The following is a 16,447-nucleotide window of genomic DNA, read 5'->3' as shown; positions in this document are numbered from 1 at the left end:
TAACTCAACAGCAGCTGACCTGAGTAATTTTGATAATTCCTAAGGGCTGTGCTTAACCACATCGGCAATGTTATGGCTGTTGCTTGGGCAGTTAAGGCTGATGTCAACAGACAAGGTCCACTTTAAACTATTTACAATATGAAGTCATAAAAAGGTGCTTATCTGTTAGATTACTCTTTCAGGAACATGGCTGCCCTGACAGGCACAAGCTGGCTAACAGGATCACATAGGGACATGGTCTCTAGTGGCAATTGCTTATGCTAGTCCACACAGAATAAATGACAGTGTCTCAGCATTGATACTTGTAGGGTTTCCACAGGCAACACACTCTGTTCTGTGACATCTCAGGAATACAGGTACTATCTCAATAGAATGATAATAATGATGGGTCCACAATTAGACTTCCAGATTTGTTGTGCATGAATTTTAAATGAAGGAAATATGATTTCTCTGGGTCACAGTTTTTTGTAAATGAAAGGATTAGATATAAGGACTCTTTGTATAAGCACATTAAATCAGAGAAACCCATCATCACCAGACAGGGTTTGATCAATCACCTTTATGACAGCTATAAAACAAGGCGTTGATCATGCGGGCACACTGGATATCAGTCTATGAAAATTTCCTAATTTGGCCACGACAATGGCAAATACCAAGCAGCAAGGACCTGGGAAGGACTTTGAGGGACTGTTTACAGTACTCTTCAAGGAGAAGCTAGTGACAGTCACAGATTAGGCCACAGTGATTGCAAATGGCTGCTGTGAGCTTGACTCATGAGCTCAAAGTTCAGAAGCCTCTGGGACACATTTACAGAAACAGAAAATGACATTAAATCTATTTCCACTTCTGGAGGGAGGTACTCTCCCAAGGCAAACCCAGCTTTATCAGTTTGGCTTCTTTGTTTACTAAAGGCTAAGTAATTGCAGCTTATATGATGGAATAAACCTTCCAACTGAAAGCGCCGTACACATTCTAATTTTAAGACATCTTTCAAATACAGAAAATAATATCTAGACATGCAAGGATTAGCTAGTAAATATTAACATTTTGCCATTTTTAAAAGATCTTTTTCTTTGTAGAAATTTGTTACAGCCATAGTTAAAGTCACACCTATGTCTACATCTTCCTCAAAACCATGATTTTCTAGGGGTGTGTGTGTGTGTGTGAACACTGCTAGGTCTCCTTAGGCAGTTTTCAGCGAACCTCTCTACCTTCTCTGTCACCATGTTTTCTGTGATGCTCTGGAATTTCCTTAATTGTGTAATCAAGGACTCCAAGTGTGGGGGAACAGTACCAAAGGAAACACACACAATAACGTAAAATTAAGGTGAATGCATGTAGTGTAAAGACTAGTATGCTTTTATCTCAAATAGGGTAGTAGCCGAAAGGAAGCAGCATCAAGGGATAACATTTTCAGGTCCTTGATATTCTGATGGAAAAGTATGCATTGTAATGAATTTGGAAATGCATTATATACCATAGTTGCCCAAAGAAATCACCAACTCACTTACATACCTTGGATTTACCTCCCTTCCTTCCTCCTTCCCTTCCTCCCTCTCTCTCTTCCTCCCTCACTTCCTCCTGCCTGCCTTCCTCCCCTCTTGTCTTTTTCCTTCTCTCTCTTACATCTCTTTGCTCTACTTCCCAGAATTCTTTGCTAAATAAACTATCAAGTCCCTATCTCATAACTGACTCTGATTCAAATAATTTGGGAATAAATCATCAGGGCTTTATTACATAGTCCAAACACGTGGGCTAATTTTTGTTACTTTTTTTTGTTGTTGAGACTGGTTTTATGTTTTTAGTATAAGATTAATGTTTCCAAAATATTTTGTGTTTGAAAAGGAGTGATTCCTAATTGCTGAGTGTAAACTGCTACATATATCACTTAGATCAAGTTTGTTAACTCTGTGATTGAAATCTTCTAATTATTAGAGTTTTAACCTTTTTGATAAGTTTATGAAAGAGATGTATGATTTTAGACTTATAATTGTTTATTTTAAAGTTTGTCAGTTTTGATTTCTATAGTCTCTGAGGCTATATTGGTAGGTGCATATAGTGTAAAGATTAGCATGTTTTTTATTTCAAATAATACGTTTTGCCTTAATACTTATTTTCTCTTCTAATATAGTTATTCATTTATGGTTTTTGTTAGTATTTTCCTGGTTTAACACTTGCCATCATTTTTATTGCTAAATTTTTAGCATAATTATGATTTATTATGTAGCTCATGATCAATGCATAGTCACATTTTTGTTTGCCTTATCCCATTTGCAAATTGCTTTGTGTTCAACTGAGAAGTTTGATGTTCAGATTGTTTACCATATTGCATTTCTATCTTACATATTTTTTTATGTCTTTTTCTTCTTTTGGCTTCAGGGCTTAACAAACTTACATATAAATAAGGTTTTGTTGAAACATGAATAGAGCTCATTTAATTATGTCTACTGTATAGCAGCTTTTATCATATCATGATAGAGTTATATAACTGTAAAAGAGAACATGTGGCCCATAAAGACAAATATTTGCTATTTATCTTTTACAGAAAAAATTGACAATCTGTTTCAATGGATTCAAGTATTCCTTATTTTTCTCCTGTTAGAGTTAGAGACTGTATTTTGTTCCTATAATAGTTAACCTCACATTGAAAATCATCCTGAGTCAAAATAGGCATATTTACTTTTTAAAGAGAGAATGAATTTGTTACATTTATTTACTTATTTGCATGTGAGTGAGTGGTTTGTGTTGTGTATACATGCACATGTCTCTGTGCGTGTGCGTGTGCGTGTGCGTGTGCGTGTGTGTGTGTGTGTGTGTGTGTGTGTGTGTGTGTGTGTGCACACCCACTTATGCACTCACTCAATGACATGTGTACTCTATGACATGCTGGAGAAGGTCAGAAAACAAGTTTAGGAGTTAACTCTTTCCTTTCACCACATGGGGTGACTGAGTGTGACTCAGGCCTTAAGCTCAGTGGCAGGGGCCTTTACCCATTAATCCATAACATCAGTCCTATCTACTTTTTAAAAAAAGTCTTGGACAAAACAGTGACTTTGGAATCTTTTAGTCTCAATCATCTTCCCTAACTTCTAGTGTTTTAGTTTTATTCCCTCCTAATTTCTCTCTGCAGCAGTCATTGTTATCTTCACAAACAGCCAATATGTATTTGCCTATCTAACAAATTCTTTGATTAATGTAGACTTGTGCACCCTACTCTTTCCTTTCAAGCTTAATTGCCTATTTCTAAGGCATATCACTGAACAGTTCTTTCAAAGAGCATTTGGGGTGGTATGCTGCCATTCATTGCCTGAGGTATATGAGTGGAGTTGTTTTATTTTCTTATTCTCTCTCTTTCTCCATTTTTTTGTTTTTTGAGACAGCTAGGCTATGTCCCTCAGAGCAGCTGGGAAATAGGAAATAGTGATCCTCCTGCTTCAGCCTTGGTTTCTTGGAGTTCTGTTATTAGAGGCATAGGAGGAGCTTATCTCTTTTCTTGAATGGTAATTTAGCAGATACTTTCCTTCAATACCATTTTCTATTATTTTGGGGTTCTTTTCCTTGTGAGAAATCTGCTTTAGTGCAATAATCACCCTTGTAAATAATTTGTGTTTTTATTCTGTGTATTGTTAATTTTTTCCTTGTTGTCTATGACAGTCTACATTTTTACCTTGAGGTACGTAGGCATGAATTTAGTTTTAGTTGTTTAGTGTACGATGTAATTCTAAAATATAAGAATTTAAGTCTTGACCTGTTCTAGGAAATTCTCATTGACTGTTACCTCTCTCCTAGCCACTCCATTCTTTTCTTTGTGTCTTCTAGATACATATTGTCTGGCAGCCTAGGTAATTCCATATAATCAATCCACAGACAACATGGATTCTACAAACACAAACTCCCACAAATCCATACCCCACTTCCTGCATATGCTAATATATGCTCGTCTTATTTATTTACTTTAATTTAACATAGATACAGGCACAGTTTTTGTGAAGTCTCTGTTCACGTTTGTCCTGATTTCTATTACATATTATTTGGTAACTTATGAACCTCAGTGTTAGACGTGGCCAGATGGTGGATAAAGAAAGGGAGTGGGCTCGACGCCTGAGGCGGGTGGACGAGCTGGTCCTGAGGTCACAAGAGTGGGAGAGCCACCCGGTCCCTCATCAGCTATAGCACTCAGGAGAGCAGGCCCTGCACCTCGCCTGGGCAGCACAGTAGAGCCCACCCTGTTGGTGGAGGTGTGATGACCCAGCCTCGAAGTTGAGAGTCTGGGGGAGCTGTTCCCACTACTCATTTGTCATGGGTGGGGGAGAGATGTCCTCCTTACCCTTGCCCCTCGCCTCCTGCAACAGACGAGGGAGCTGAACCTCCCCCTTACCAGCTGTAGCGTTCAGAAAAACGGGCTCTGCTCCTCACCTGGGCAGCACAGTAGAACTGACCCAGTTGGTAAAAGTGCGGGTGAGCTGACCCCGAGGGTGTGAGAGTGGGCTAGCTGGCCACATCTCCCTCATCTGCCTTGTGGTGGAGAGGGCAAGGGAAAGATGCCCTCCGCGCTTGCGCCTGCCACTATAGTGGGCAAGGGAGCCGACCCTCCCTCTTACCCACTGCAGCACTCAGGAAAATGGGCCCTGCACCTTGCCTGGGCAGCACAGCAGAGCTGACTCTACTGACGGGTACGGGTGAACCATTGAGTGTGGGAGATCTGCCCCTGCCCCTGATCTGCCCTATGGTAGTGTGAGTGGGGGAGAGATGTTCTCCCCCACTCCCTCACCCCTCCCTGCCTGTGGTGGGTGGGAGAGCTGGCCCTGGAGTCGCAAGAGCAGGAGAGCAGTCCCTGCCGCTTGCTAGCTGCAGTACTTGGAAGATTGGCCCCTGTACCTTGCCTGGGTAACACAGTAGAGTTGGCCCTGATGGTCCAGGTGTGGGAGAGCTGGCACTGAGGACATGAAAACAGGAGAACTGGCCCCACCCCTTCATCCCTTGCTCATTGCTTCAAGAGGATAATTAGCCGAGGCAATGCTGGAGAGCTCACCCTGGTGGTGAGGACAGGGGAGAGCTGGCTGGCTGACCAACCCTGTAACTACCCAGGCCCAGAGCGAGTTGGCCTACCCTCAAATGCACCTCATCTATGATCTACAGGCGCATGTGAAGAGGCCAGTCCTTCAGACCCAAAGCTGTAGGATCTCTGTAACCTAGGGCAACAACAGGATATCCAAGAGGAGTTTCAGTGAAGACCCAGTATTGATGGTGTAGCAGAAACCAGAGGCCTCAATCCGGACTAATGACTTTGCAATGAACACTTGCAACTAAAGATATATGGACCGAAGGGTTTACTGCGTGACTCTCTGTGTCACACTACAACTTCATGATGAGATTTTTTCCCCCCTTTTTTCTTTTCTCTTAAATTTTATTTTATGGCTTTTTTGGAGGGGGGCGGTGTTGCAAGGGCAGAGGGTGGATACAAAGGGACAGGGAAATGAATGGGCTCAAGATGCATGATGTGAAAGACCCAAAAAATAAATGAAAAGAAAGTTAAAAAAAGAAATGGATGGGGGTAGAAAGGAGGAAAAGAAAGTGGGGATGAGAGGAGAATGAGGAAGACATAAACCTGGGCTGATACTTGGTGTAGTAAATACTTCATAAAATGAAAATAACTAAAATATCTACCAGTATCTGCTTAGCACAAATTTCCACGCTGCTGCTCAGTGTCCATTTTCCCTGTAATTTACAATATTCTCCATTTCTTTAGTATTTTCAGTTTCTTTACTTCTTCAGGAGTCCAACTATTAGGCTATAAAAATATTTAGGTTTCTTTTTGCTCAAAATAAAAATTGATGTCTGTATCTTGTGAGGTATCTCTTAAGTTCACTCTTTTCTCCTCTCAGCCAAACTAATTTTTTAAAAGTATTCTACCACAGTCTACAAATTTGTAGCCAAATCATTTTTCTTTTCTATTCTTTGCTTTTCTTAAGACAGGGTCTCATGTAGCCCAGACTGGTTTTGAACTCACTATACAGCTAAAGAGGATGTTGAACTCCTGATCCTCCTACCTCTGCTTCCCAAGTGCTGGGATTACAGATGTGTGGCACCACACTTGTCAACTTTCTATCAGCTCCCACAAGCTCAGCTGTCAGTGGGCATCATAGTAAAATCTCACTCCTGGCAGTTATTGATGACTGTAATAATGATGAAGGGTAGAAGATGTGCTTCATAAATATTCATTGTATCAGTGGAAGAATTAGAGAATAAAAAAGACGGATACCAAAAGGTGGATTGCTTTTCTAATAAACCTTGGGGTCAAAGATGGATTTAAGACTATTTCCAGACACAAATGCCGAGTCAGTAAAAGTGACTTGGACCAGCCTTATCAGTACTAGCCTGTCATCCTTCAGTTCTTATGGCACTGTAAGAGTTACTGTAAGATATAATGCCTGGTGTTTAAATGCTTTCCTTCACATTACACATACACTTCTGAAGTTCATTTTCTGCACATCGAATTGCCTGAGAGCATCTTGGTTTGCACTGCTTTTCCTCCAGCACACTCAACCCGAGGATAACAGTGGCTATCCTAGCTCTCTGCTGTTCACTGTTAGATTACTGATCCTTAGCTTTTGCATGAAAAGCTACACAGATAGTATATTTTTCTTAAGTTAAATACTGTTCTGAGACACAGCCTTAAAAATGAGTACGTGAAGATTAAATTATCTTTTAAGTAACTGGCAAACAGCATATTTTACTGACGTGTTCTAGAGACTCCAAAGTGCAGAATTGGAGCGTAACTTCCTGTTTTTTAGAAGCATGTGATGTTCGTCTGCAAACAGGAGCAAATCTGAGAAGGCTCTGTTATTTATTTATTGCACAATCACAAGCCCATAGCCTGGAGAATGTTGACATTTTCTGGAAGTGACAACAGACTTTGGAAAAGATAACAGCTATAAAGAGTTATCCACAGTGGAGGAGCCTAACTTTTTGCAACAGAAAGGACCAGGGTGAAGGGCCTGTGTTGGTAATAACAGCCTGGGAGAGGCAGAGCTGTCTTTGACTCTGCTTCTAGCATCTGGGAGGGTATGGATAATCTAACCTCTTGCAGGGTCTCCAGTTCCTCACAACAGAGGCCTGCATTTCTGATGATTAGTAACATCTCTTCCTGTGTTAAGGTTCTATTGTTTGTTGGATCCGTAACCATTATGATTTTTTTCCTCTGGGAATTTGACCCACAGGGCAAGGACAAATTCCTGAACTAAAAGATTAGAGGAAAAATTTGATTGAGGGGCAAATAGTTCAATTGATCCAGTTTTCAATAACTTTCTGAAGAGATGTTGCCAAGCTCAGCTGAAATCCATTGATATAGAAGGCAATGTCTTCTGAGAGCGGTGGTTGTGGCTCCATGACGCCTCATCTGCATCATCAGCTCACATTCTGAATTTTCCTTTCTTTCAGCTGACAGTGGGTTGTTCTTCCTTCCTGGATCAGTATTATGTTATGTGTAGGCTTGTTAATTTGTTTATTTAAAGGGCATCAAGAGCTCACAATTCATTCTGGCTGACTGATGATCCATTTTTTTCCTCTCTCTTTCTCCCAATGTGTGTCTGTCCATTTCTTTCCATCTCTGTCTCATTCTCTCTCTCTCTCTCTCTCTCTCTCTCTCTCTCTCTCTCTCTCTCTCATACTGGAGTATGAACCTAGGACTTTGTGCATTACAAGGAGGCACTCTACCACTGAGCAGGGTCCCTAGGTTGACTGGAGCATAGAAAAGATAAAAGTGATATTTAGAGGAACCCTTGTAGAAAACTGAGAACAGCCAGGGTGATTGATTTCAGAGAAAGATGTGAAAGATGTGAAATAGAGTTTCAAACAAAAGTTATCCTGGTGGATTCCCACCATTGTTTGGTAGAGCATAGCCACTGACGTGACTCAACCGTCTAGATTCTGCCTAGCTTTTCCATTAGGATTTGACTGTGTGCCTTTGTGATTGCATTATTGTAGAAGATATTAGCCATGAGTCCAACTGTGTACTAAGTCCTGAGAGTCCTAGAAAGTTTCTGCATATAGGGATGGTCTTAAGCGTCTTGACCCAGGCCACTGTAACTAATGAATCCATTTAACTGTATATGAGGGATGAAGAGAAAGTCGTAATTTTTGTTCTTCCCATCTTATAGAATGGTCTATAGCAATGGTTCTCAATTTTGACTAAAAACCAGAATATTCTATAACATCTATAAAAACCCCAAGAAAGAATAATTAGAATTTTAGAATTAGCATCTTTAGGGCCTGGAGAATGATATGTTTTAAAGCTTTGCATTGATTCTATTGTGCAGAGCAGTGACCAATGGTCCGAACTGATTTCCCTCCACAGAGCTTGAGTGGGCAGCTTCCTTTAGAAGGAGTCTGTAGGCTTGGAAGGGATCCAGCTAGTACAGTGCAGATTTCATTAGTGCAAAGATGAATTTGCATGCTGAAACAAATAATTGGGTTGCTTAACTGAACTTGTAAGCAATGTTCTTGGAAGAATGTCATTTTAAGGTCCTTATTAGAACCATATCCACAAATTACTGAAATGTATGAAACCAAATGCAGCAATATTCACCATTAACTTACTTTTTTGAACTTATGAATGTATTATGAAATAAACAGTCACACCTGTTTCTTGAGGATTTTCAACAGTCCACGTTCAGTGGAGCCCTGATCAGGTAGAAAAAAAAAACTTGGTTGGTAGAAAAGTTGTAATGAGCCAGCTCGTAGTATTACATGTGCTTTTCTTTTCCCAGCAGCCAGGTGACCTGGGTGTTTTCTATATGTCTCCCTGTCTTGAGCTTCTTCACAATCTGCAGTGAAAAGATCTCAGACAGCAACTGCACAAATGTATTGAAGATTAACAAGGCAACTCCACATAGTTAAAAAGGAGGTTTATTTTGGGGTAACTTACAGCAAGTAAAGGGGTTAGTTACAGGATCCGGGAGAGGTAAAGTGCAGTCCAGCGGGTGCTCTCTGGAGAACTCTGCTCGGTCTACCATCCAGCATTCAGGATCACAAGGAACCAAGAGCGCCAGCACATCTGGATCTTGTCATAGGTAGGCATGGCAGTTACCGGAAGCCTCACTAGGGATAGTACTTTCAGGTGGAAGCTGGAACAGCTACCCACTACACTAACACTCCCAGCTTCCTGCAGAATTCTGTCTGGCAGATCTGTTTTAGTAGATGCCCTGACATGCTGACAGAACTACTAGATGAAAGGACTCAACAGGTGACAGATCATCACCCCACTACTATGTGCCTTTCTATACAGCCCAAGCTGCTTCATCAAGAGCCATTAGATAACAGCAGCTGCTTTCCCCGTGGAGAAAGCTTCATCGTACACCCATCTGGGAGTACCCAATGCCCTGTTAGAATGCAGGCTTTTCTCACGATAACTTTAGGGTTTGTAATAGTCATCACCAACCCCCAGTCCCACTGCTGCACAGTTTCCATTGCCCTTGCACACTTGTAGGTAAGTGGGGTATAATTGTGTGGTTTCAAGGCTTTATCCTTCAGTACCCCATTTCTTTTCTTTGCCCCCACCCCATGTATTAGGTGCTGGCTCAAGCTTTTCTCTTTCCGCCATCAAAACTTGATCTGGGAAAGGACCGAAACTCTTTCATCCTAAGAACTTTGGACTTAAATGCTTTGATGTGTTTCTGCATTTTAGAAAAGGTCAATGAACAAAACTTTAGAAGGCTGAAGCTGCTTTTTGGTAGTGATGATGGCTCAGAAGACTTCCAGACTTCCTGGTCACCTTGGTACCTTATTGGAGTCTCTGTCAGTTTATCCCTATGGTCAACCTATCTGGGCCTGAGATGTTCGGGCTTGAGCTATAGATAGATGGTCTTTAGACCTAAGCATTCCAGAGGAGCAAGTCTCAACTCTGACACCACTATTCTGGTCTCCAAAGCATTTAATTTCATAATTTCATGGTTTCCTTCCCACATGTCAACCAGTGCATCTGGCAGTTTTCCTGCAGAGTCAGCAAGAGTGCCTCTGTTTTCCCTTCAGTGCCTGGCTGCATCTTAAACTTGAACAAGAGTTCTCAGGCCTGACTCTGCTTTTGGAAGAGTTCCCAAACATAAGAAAGAATCCTAAAGTTGCGTGAATTATACACCAAGAAGCTAAAGAAAAAAAAAATAGGATCGTTCAAAGCAAACACCATGAGACCAGAAGACATTCTTACGTGTGAGTTACTTTTATGTTTAGAAACAGAATATAATAGGTAACTAACAGCAAAACCACACCAAACATTCTGCAAAAGTAATATGCAGAATGACCTCCCTGCAGTAAAATATAAGATGCATAAGTATACATGGATTATTCATTGCTTGCTTGCCATGGTCAGATATTTTGCTAAGTACTTTATATGCATAACTGACAAAAATCCAGAGAGGTACTCCTTCTTTGCCCCCTTCATATCCACATTTTTCACGGTACCAATTACAAAAAACAAGTTATATAATCAAGCTACATGCCCACCAGATCATCAACAGATGAAGATAATTGGCACACATGTACAATGGAGGTTATTTGGAAGAGACTCAACAACAACAAAATTATCACAACTCTACAATGAAACCTATTGTTCTGTGTGCTAATTAAAAAATAAACCAGCAAAAAGGATGGAAGTGTAGATCATTACACTAAACACACTAGACAGACTCATAAGTATCATGTGACTCCTCTCTTATCTGGAAACTACATTTGAAATGTATGTGCTTAAGAAAGCAGAGCACATTTAGAAGGAGGTTGGGGGAACAGAGGGAAGGAAAAGAAGAAGAAAGGGTCATGGGGAGGGAATTGAGTAAATGTATACATGAAAAGGAATAAGAAAGGGTCTTGGGGAGGGAAGTGAGCAAATGTATACACGGAATGGTCATAATGAAGCCCACCATATTGTACAATGAAGACCTGCTAAAAAGAAAAGAAAGTAAATTTTGTATCTGCTTTGGTCAGGAATAGTGGACCATGGTTTCTTTCTTTTAAAAAATGGTCATGCTGTCAAACTTTCTTCTAAATATTTTTGTTTATACCCAGAGTGCTGGACTGTTCTCAGCTTTGGTGAGTGGACAGCAGTCAGTGTAGACTCGTAACTGGTCAAAGAATAAATGAAGTTTCTAAACACATGTACATCTGAGCAACACTAAATGGACTCAGTAGGGTGTACATGTGTGCAGTGTGTGTGTGTGTGTGTGTGTGTGTGTGTGTGTGTGTGTGTGTGTATGTACAAATGTATATAATAATAATTATTATAGAAGAAGAGGTCATGAATTTGAGAGGGAGTTGGGAGAATTCGAGGAAGAGGAGAGGGAATAGGGAGGGTTGTAAATTAGGTAAATGTAGTACTCACTTAAGAATTTATCAAAAATAAAATGCTTAAGTATAATACAAATAAATGACTGTGAATGCTCAGCCTAAATAAGACATTTTTGTTGTTGTTATTTATTTTTGAGACAGGATCTCATTGTATAGACCTGGCTGACCTCGGATTTGAAGCGTAGACTAGGCTATCCTTGAACTAATAGAGATCTGCCTGTTTCTGCCTCCTGAGTGCTGAGATTAAAGGCATGTCCCACCATAGCTGACTAAATATGACATCTTCATCAAACATCCTTACTACAACCAATGCTAGGGAACATCTTGGAAGAAGAGGCCATAAGAATGTAAAAGCTGGAGGATAGGGAGGAGTGCTGTGAAATGAAGTCATTTGGACATGGTTAGCAGACTCGTGATCACAACAGCTGTGGTTACTGAATAAATCCTGCACAGGATCTGCACAAGATCAAGCCAACAAAAATTCTAGCATAGTTAGGAGGTACTTATGAGGTTTTGTCTTGTGCTATGGAATAATACTTTTGTTTTGTTTTCTCCCTCCTTTTCAGTGATGACTGGCTCACTCAAACTTAGTGGCAATGGAATAAAAATGGAACACTGGCTTCAGAGATGGTGCAGTAAACCAGATGGAAGAAATTCTATTCCCTGTTTCTCCATCTTTGACAAGGTCAACATGAAATGCTAGTATTAGGACCATGTAAGGTTGGCCTCTTCCCACACTGTTCCAGTGGTGGTGGTGACTAGCTAGAGAGGAAACCCAAAGTGAGTCTTGCTATTTACCTCCCGTGCTTCTTCTTCATGCCTTTTTAGTTGGCTTGTAGACCCTCAGAGGTCTAGTTCTTCTTGCTGGCCACCATCCCATCATTTCCCACTTGTCTGTCCCACCCCCACCTTACTACCTATCCAACAAGCCATGCCAGAGCTCAGTTTCCCTTCTCTCCAGGTTTTTGTGAGCAGTCCTTCAATACTGCTGCCTTTTCTAGATGTTTGTAAACTTTCCCATGGAATTCCCAGAATACAGAAAACTTTCTTATCTTGGGTTGGTTTTATCTTAGTATTGCCTAGAAAATAATTAATTGTATGAATAAATGAATAAGGCTCTTACTTTTGTTTCTTATATTGCTACCTAACAGATGACACCAGAACTTTGCCACTTAAAAGCTAAAGCATAACATATCTCATCTCACAGTTTCTAGAGTTATGACTTATAGGCAGACATTTCTTTCCTAGAAGCCATTCCCAAATGATCACTCAGAAACTCAAATATTAATTGTAAATGCTCAGCCAATAGCTCAGGTTTGTTACTAGCTAACTCTTACATTTTAAATTAACCCATATTTCTCATCTACCCTCTGCCACATGGCTCATGGCTTGTTACCTCATTTTCTATATGTTCTGTTTCCTCTCTGTCTGCTGGCATCTCCTCTTCCTCTTTCCCAGCATTCTTAGTTTGCCTCTCCTGCCTAACCTTATTCTGCTCAGCTATTGGCCAGTCAGCTTCTTTATTAAACCAATCACAGTGACATATATTCACACAGTGTATAGGAATAGTCCACAATGACTCTGTCTTAAAGTTTCTTATTGCAATAAAAATGATAGTAGGGTTGAAGTCTCCGTTGATGTTCTAAATTTATCTGAATATAGTTTTTTTTTCTTCCTTTTTTCTATTTTATTGTAACAGAGTCTCTGTGTGTGGCCTGGAGCTCAGAGTCCCCCTGCCTTTTCCTGCCAAGGGTTGGGATTACAGATGTGCAACATGTGTCTGGTTTTCCCTGAGGTTCCTATGGCTGTAAAGTGAGGCTCAGAAGATCTGCCTCTTCACAGTGCTGAGACCTTGGTCCAAGTCAAGTGTCACCTGATAGCTTGGACCAGGATCAGGAGGATGGATCCCAGTCTTGGGGACCTAGATCTCAGAGAACATAACTGTAGTCACCAATGCCTGGAACAGTGTGGCTGTTTAATAAATGTTCACTTACTTATAACTAAATTTTTAAGGTATGGAAGGAGGAATACAGCCAGTTTTACTGCTGAGCAACTTTCCTTAATGTCTTATGTGGATCCAGGTTTCTCAGAGTGTCAGTATTATGCTAATTGATATTCTCTGAGTGAATTCAAAATGGCCAGCCTGTGTTTTCCAAGGGCTCAAGTTTGCTAGAGAAGCTGATTGCAAACTGTATCTGTTTCACCTGCTGCAATTTACCAAGTAACCCCTACCTCCCTTGATAGGATTGTGGCCAACATTCAGAGGCCAACGTTAGGTAGTTAGCCATTCTGCCACATGGTACTATTATTCTCATTTTATGCATGAGGAACCCTGGACATTGTGGGTTAAGTATTTTGTTCAAGGTCACATGGTTAATAAATAGAAAATTGGATACAAACCCAAGCATTGTGGTTTCCAGAGCCTGAACATCTGTGTGCTGGGATTGGAATGGGATAGGGGAGGGGAGGGGTGGGAGTGGTTATGTTCTAGTGGGGGCCTGGGCTGGAATGAGCTTCCCGAAGCAGGGGCAAGCAGCAGGAGGTAGGGTGGGATAGTATTTCAGTTCCTGCTGTCTCCATAGTTAAGCCTTTGGGGTCAGAGCCTTGTCAGTCCTGTGATTGAAGAGATAGGTAAGGAACTTTGGCAAGAAGTGTGACCTTGCCTAGGAGGCAAAGGCTAGGCTAAGGAATGTGCACAGGGTCAGTATGATGGGAAATGCTGAACAGGAGCACAGCCAGACCCCAGTGCATGTGGTAAATCAAAAGTTGGAGCTGGGACATCCTCAGAAGTGTCAGCCAAGACCAAGTACATGATGTTCTGGAAGTCGAATGTATCCAATAGCCTTGAGGACAGAGGAAAAGGAGGCCACGGTGGATGGTTTGGGTTTAGACAACTGAGAAACTGCAATAACATACACTGATGACTTTGTGGGTTTGTTGTTGTTGTTGTTTGTTTGTTTTCTCCTTGGTGGTAGAGCTCAAATCTAGGACCTTGCATAAATTAGGCCAGCATTCTTCCTTGGAGACACATCTTTAGGCCTTGATTTTTTGAGACAGGGTCTTGCTATGTAGCCCAGGCTGGTCCTGAACTCACTGTCCTCCTGCATCCCTACTCCACATCCCAAATGCTGAGATTACAGGTGTGTGTGTTATCACACTTAAGGCCTTGTTAGTTTTATGATAGTGTCTGTACCACTTGGTGCCTTCTTATTAGCACATCAAGAGCTCACGATAACTCTAAGCTATCAGAGACCAAAGACATATAGAGATCCATCGGAGCTTATAACTTTCAGACATTAGCTTTAACTTTGTCATGTCTTATGGTTAATAACAATGAGGTGACAAACAGAAAGAATGAACAAAGAGAGCTGTGTAAAGTGGCTGCCATATGAATTTTAGATTATACCCTTCTGTGTCACTCATGGGTGTGGCGCTTGTCCCCATGAGAAGCCAGATCTTTGTGAGAAGACATTTCTCACGATGCCAACGGCATTTCTCTACAGACAAACTTTTACTTTGTCCCAGGACTTAACGGAGAAAAGAAAACAATATTTTAATGGGACATTATTTTAATAATACTGAAGGGGTTATTTTTTGTGGCTCTCAAACAAATCCACTGTAGATTATTTGCCTGGCTTCACAAACAACAGTTCTTTCTGCCTTCCTTCCTTTTCTAGAGTGAACATCTTAATATACGACAGTCCAGGGAGAGGGTCAGTGAGGGGTCATAAGGGGACAATCTACAAGCTTACATTTGAGTGTGGGTTTTACCTTCTCTTTCTTCTGAGACAGCATCCTATGTGTTCCAGGCTGACCTCAAACTCGATATATAGGTGAGGATGACCTTGAATTTCTGCACCTCCTGCCTCAGCCTTCCAAGTGCTGGGATCTCAGGCTTGCATCACCAGGCCTCATTTATGCAGTGCTGGGATCTGAACCCAGGGCTTCATGCTAGGGAAGCCTTCTGTTAACTGAGCCCTACATCCTTTCTCTTCCCCTTTCCTTTTCCTCTCCCCTCCTTTCCTTCCTTCCTTTCTTCCTTCTTTCATTTTTTGTTGTATTTGTGTGTGCTGAGGATCAAACCTGGAGGCTCTGTGTGCTAGGCAAGCACTCTACCACTGAGTTACATTCCCAGCCTGCATTTGCATTTTTACTAACAGGATGCTTCATGCTACCAGCATTGTATTAACACTAAATTGTAGCAGGAAGTCTTCTGAAAACCGAAGAGAAATAGGAAGGATCACACTTCTGACATCTTTTTTTTTTTTGGTTTTTTTTCGAGACAGGGTTTCTCTGTGTAGCTTTGCGCCTTTCCTGGAACTCGCTTTGGAGACCAGGCTGGCCTCGAACTCACAGAGATCCGCCTGGCTCTGCCTCCCGAGTGCTGGGATTAAAGGCGTGCGCCACCACCGCCCGGCCCACTTCTGACATCTTAATGGCATAAAAAATTCAATCCTTTCTGCATTCAATCATATTGCTAATCAACCAAAGTATGAGGTATGCAATCTTTGTAAGTCATATATCAAACAACAAAGTAAGACATACTGAGAAAGCATTTCATTAATATACAAACAATCCATGTAATAATTAGAAAAGGTGGGTTGATTAATAGGAAAATGGCCAAAGCACAGAAGTGGCATCTCAGAAAGGAAGTAATAAAGACAGTTAATATTATAGCCAGAAATGTGTCCCTCAAGTGCATATGTTGATATCCTAACTCTTCATCCCTCAGAATGCCACTGTATTTAGAGACTGGGCTTTTGAAGAAGCAATTACACAAGATGAAGTAATTAGGGTGAGTTTAACCCAGTATGCTGTTCTCAGAAGAGTGCTTAGGACATAGACCCATGGAGGAGGGACAAAGTAAGACATCTGTAGGTCAAGGAGGAGGACTCAGGTGAAACCATACCTACTAACACTTGATTCTGACACTCCTGGCCTCCAGAATTGTGAGAAAACACAATTCTCTTGTTCAAGATACCAACTCTGTGGCATTTTTAAATAACTGCCTTAGCAAATTAAAAGAGTCAAAAATGAAAATACTAAAATACATACAAAGTAAGCAATAATTTGAGCACATAATGTCATGTATTTGTGTTATATGCTTGTA

The sequence above is a fragment of the Peromyscus californicus genome, unplaced genomic scaffold, assembly GCF_007827085.1.
Source record: "Peromyscus californicus insignis strain IS unplaced genomic scaffold, ASM782708v3 Scaffold_18__1_contigs__length_77618521, whole genome shotgun sequence".
Taxonomy (NCBI): Eukaryota; Metazoa; Chordata; class Mammalia; order Rodentia; family Cricetidae; genus Peromyscus; species Peromyscus californicus.
This window is presented reverse-complemented; position numbering follows the sequence as displayed.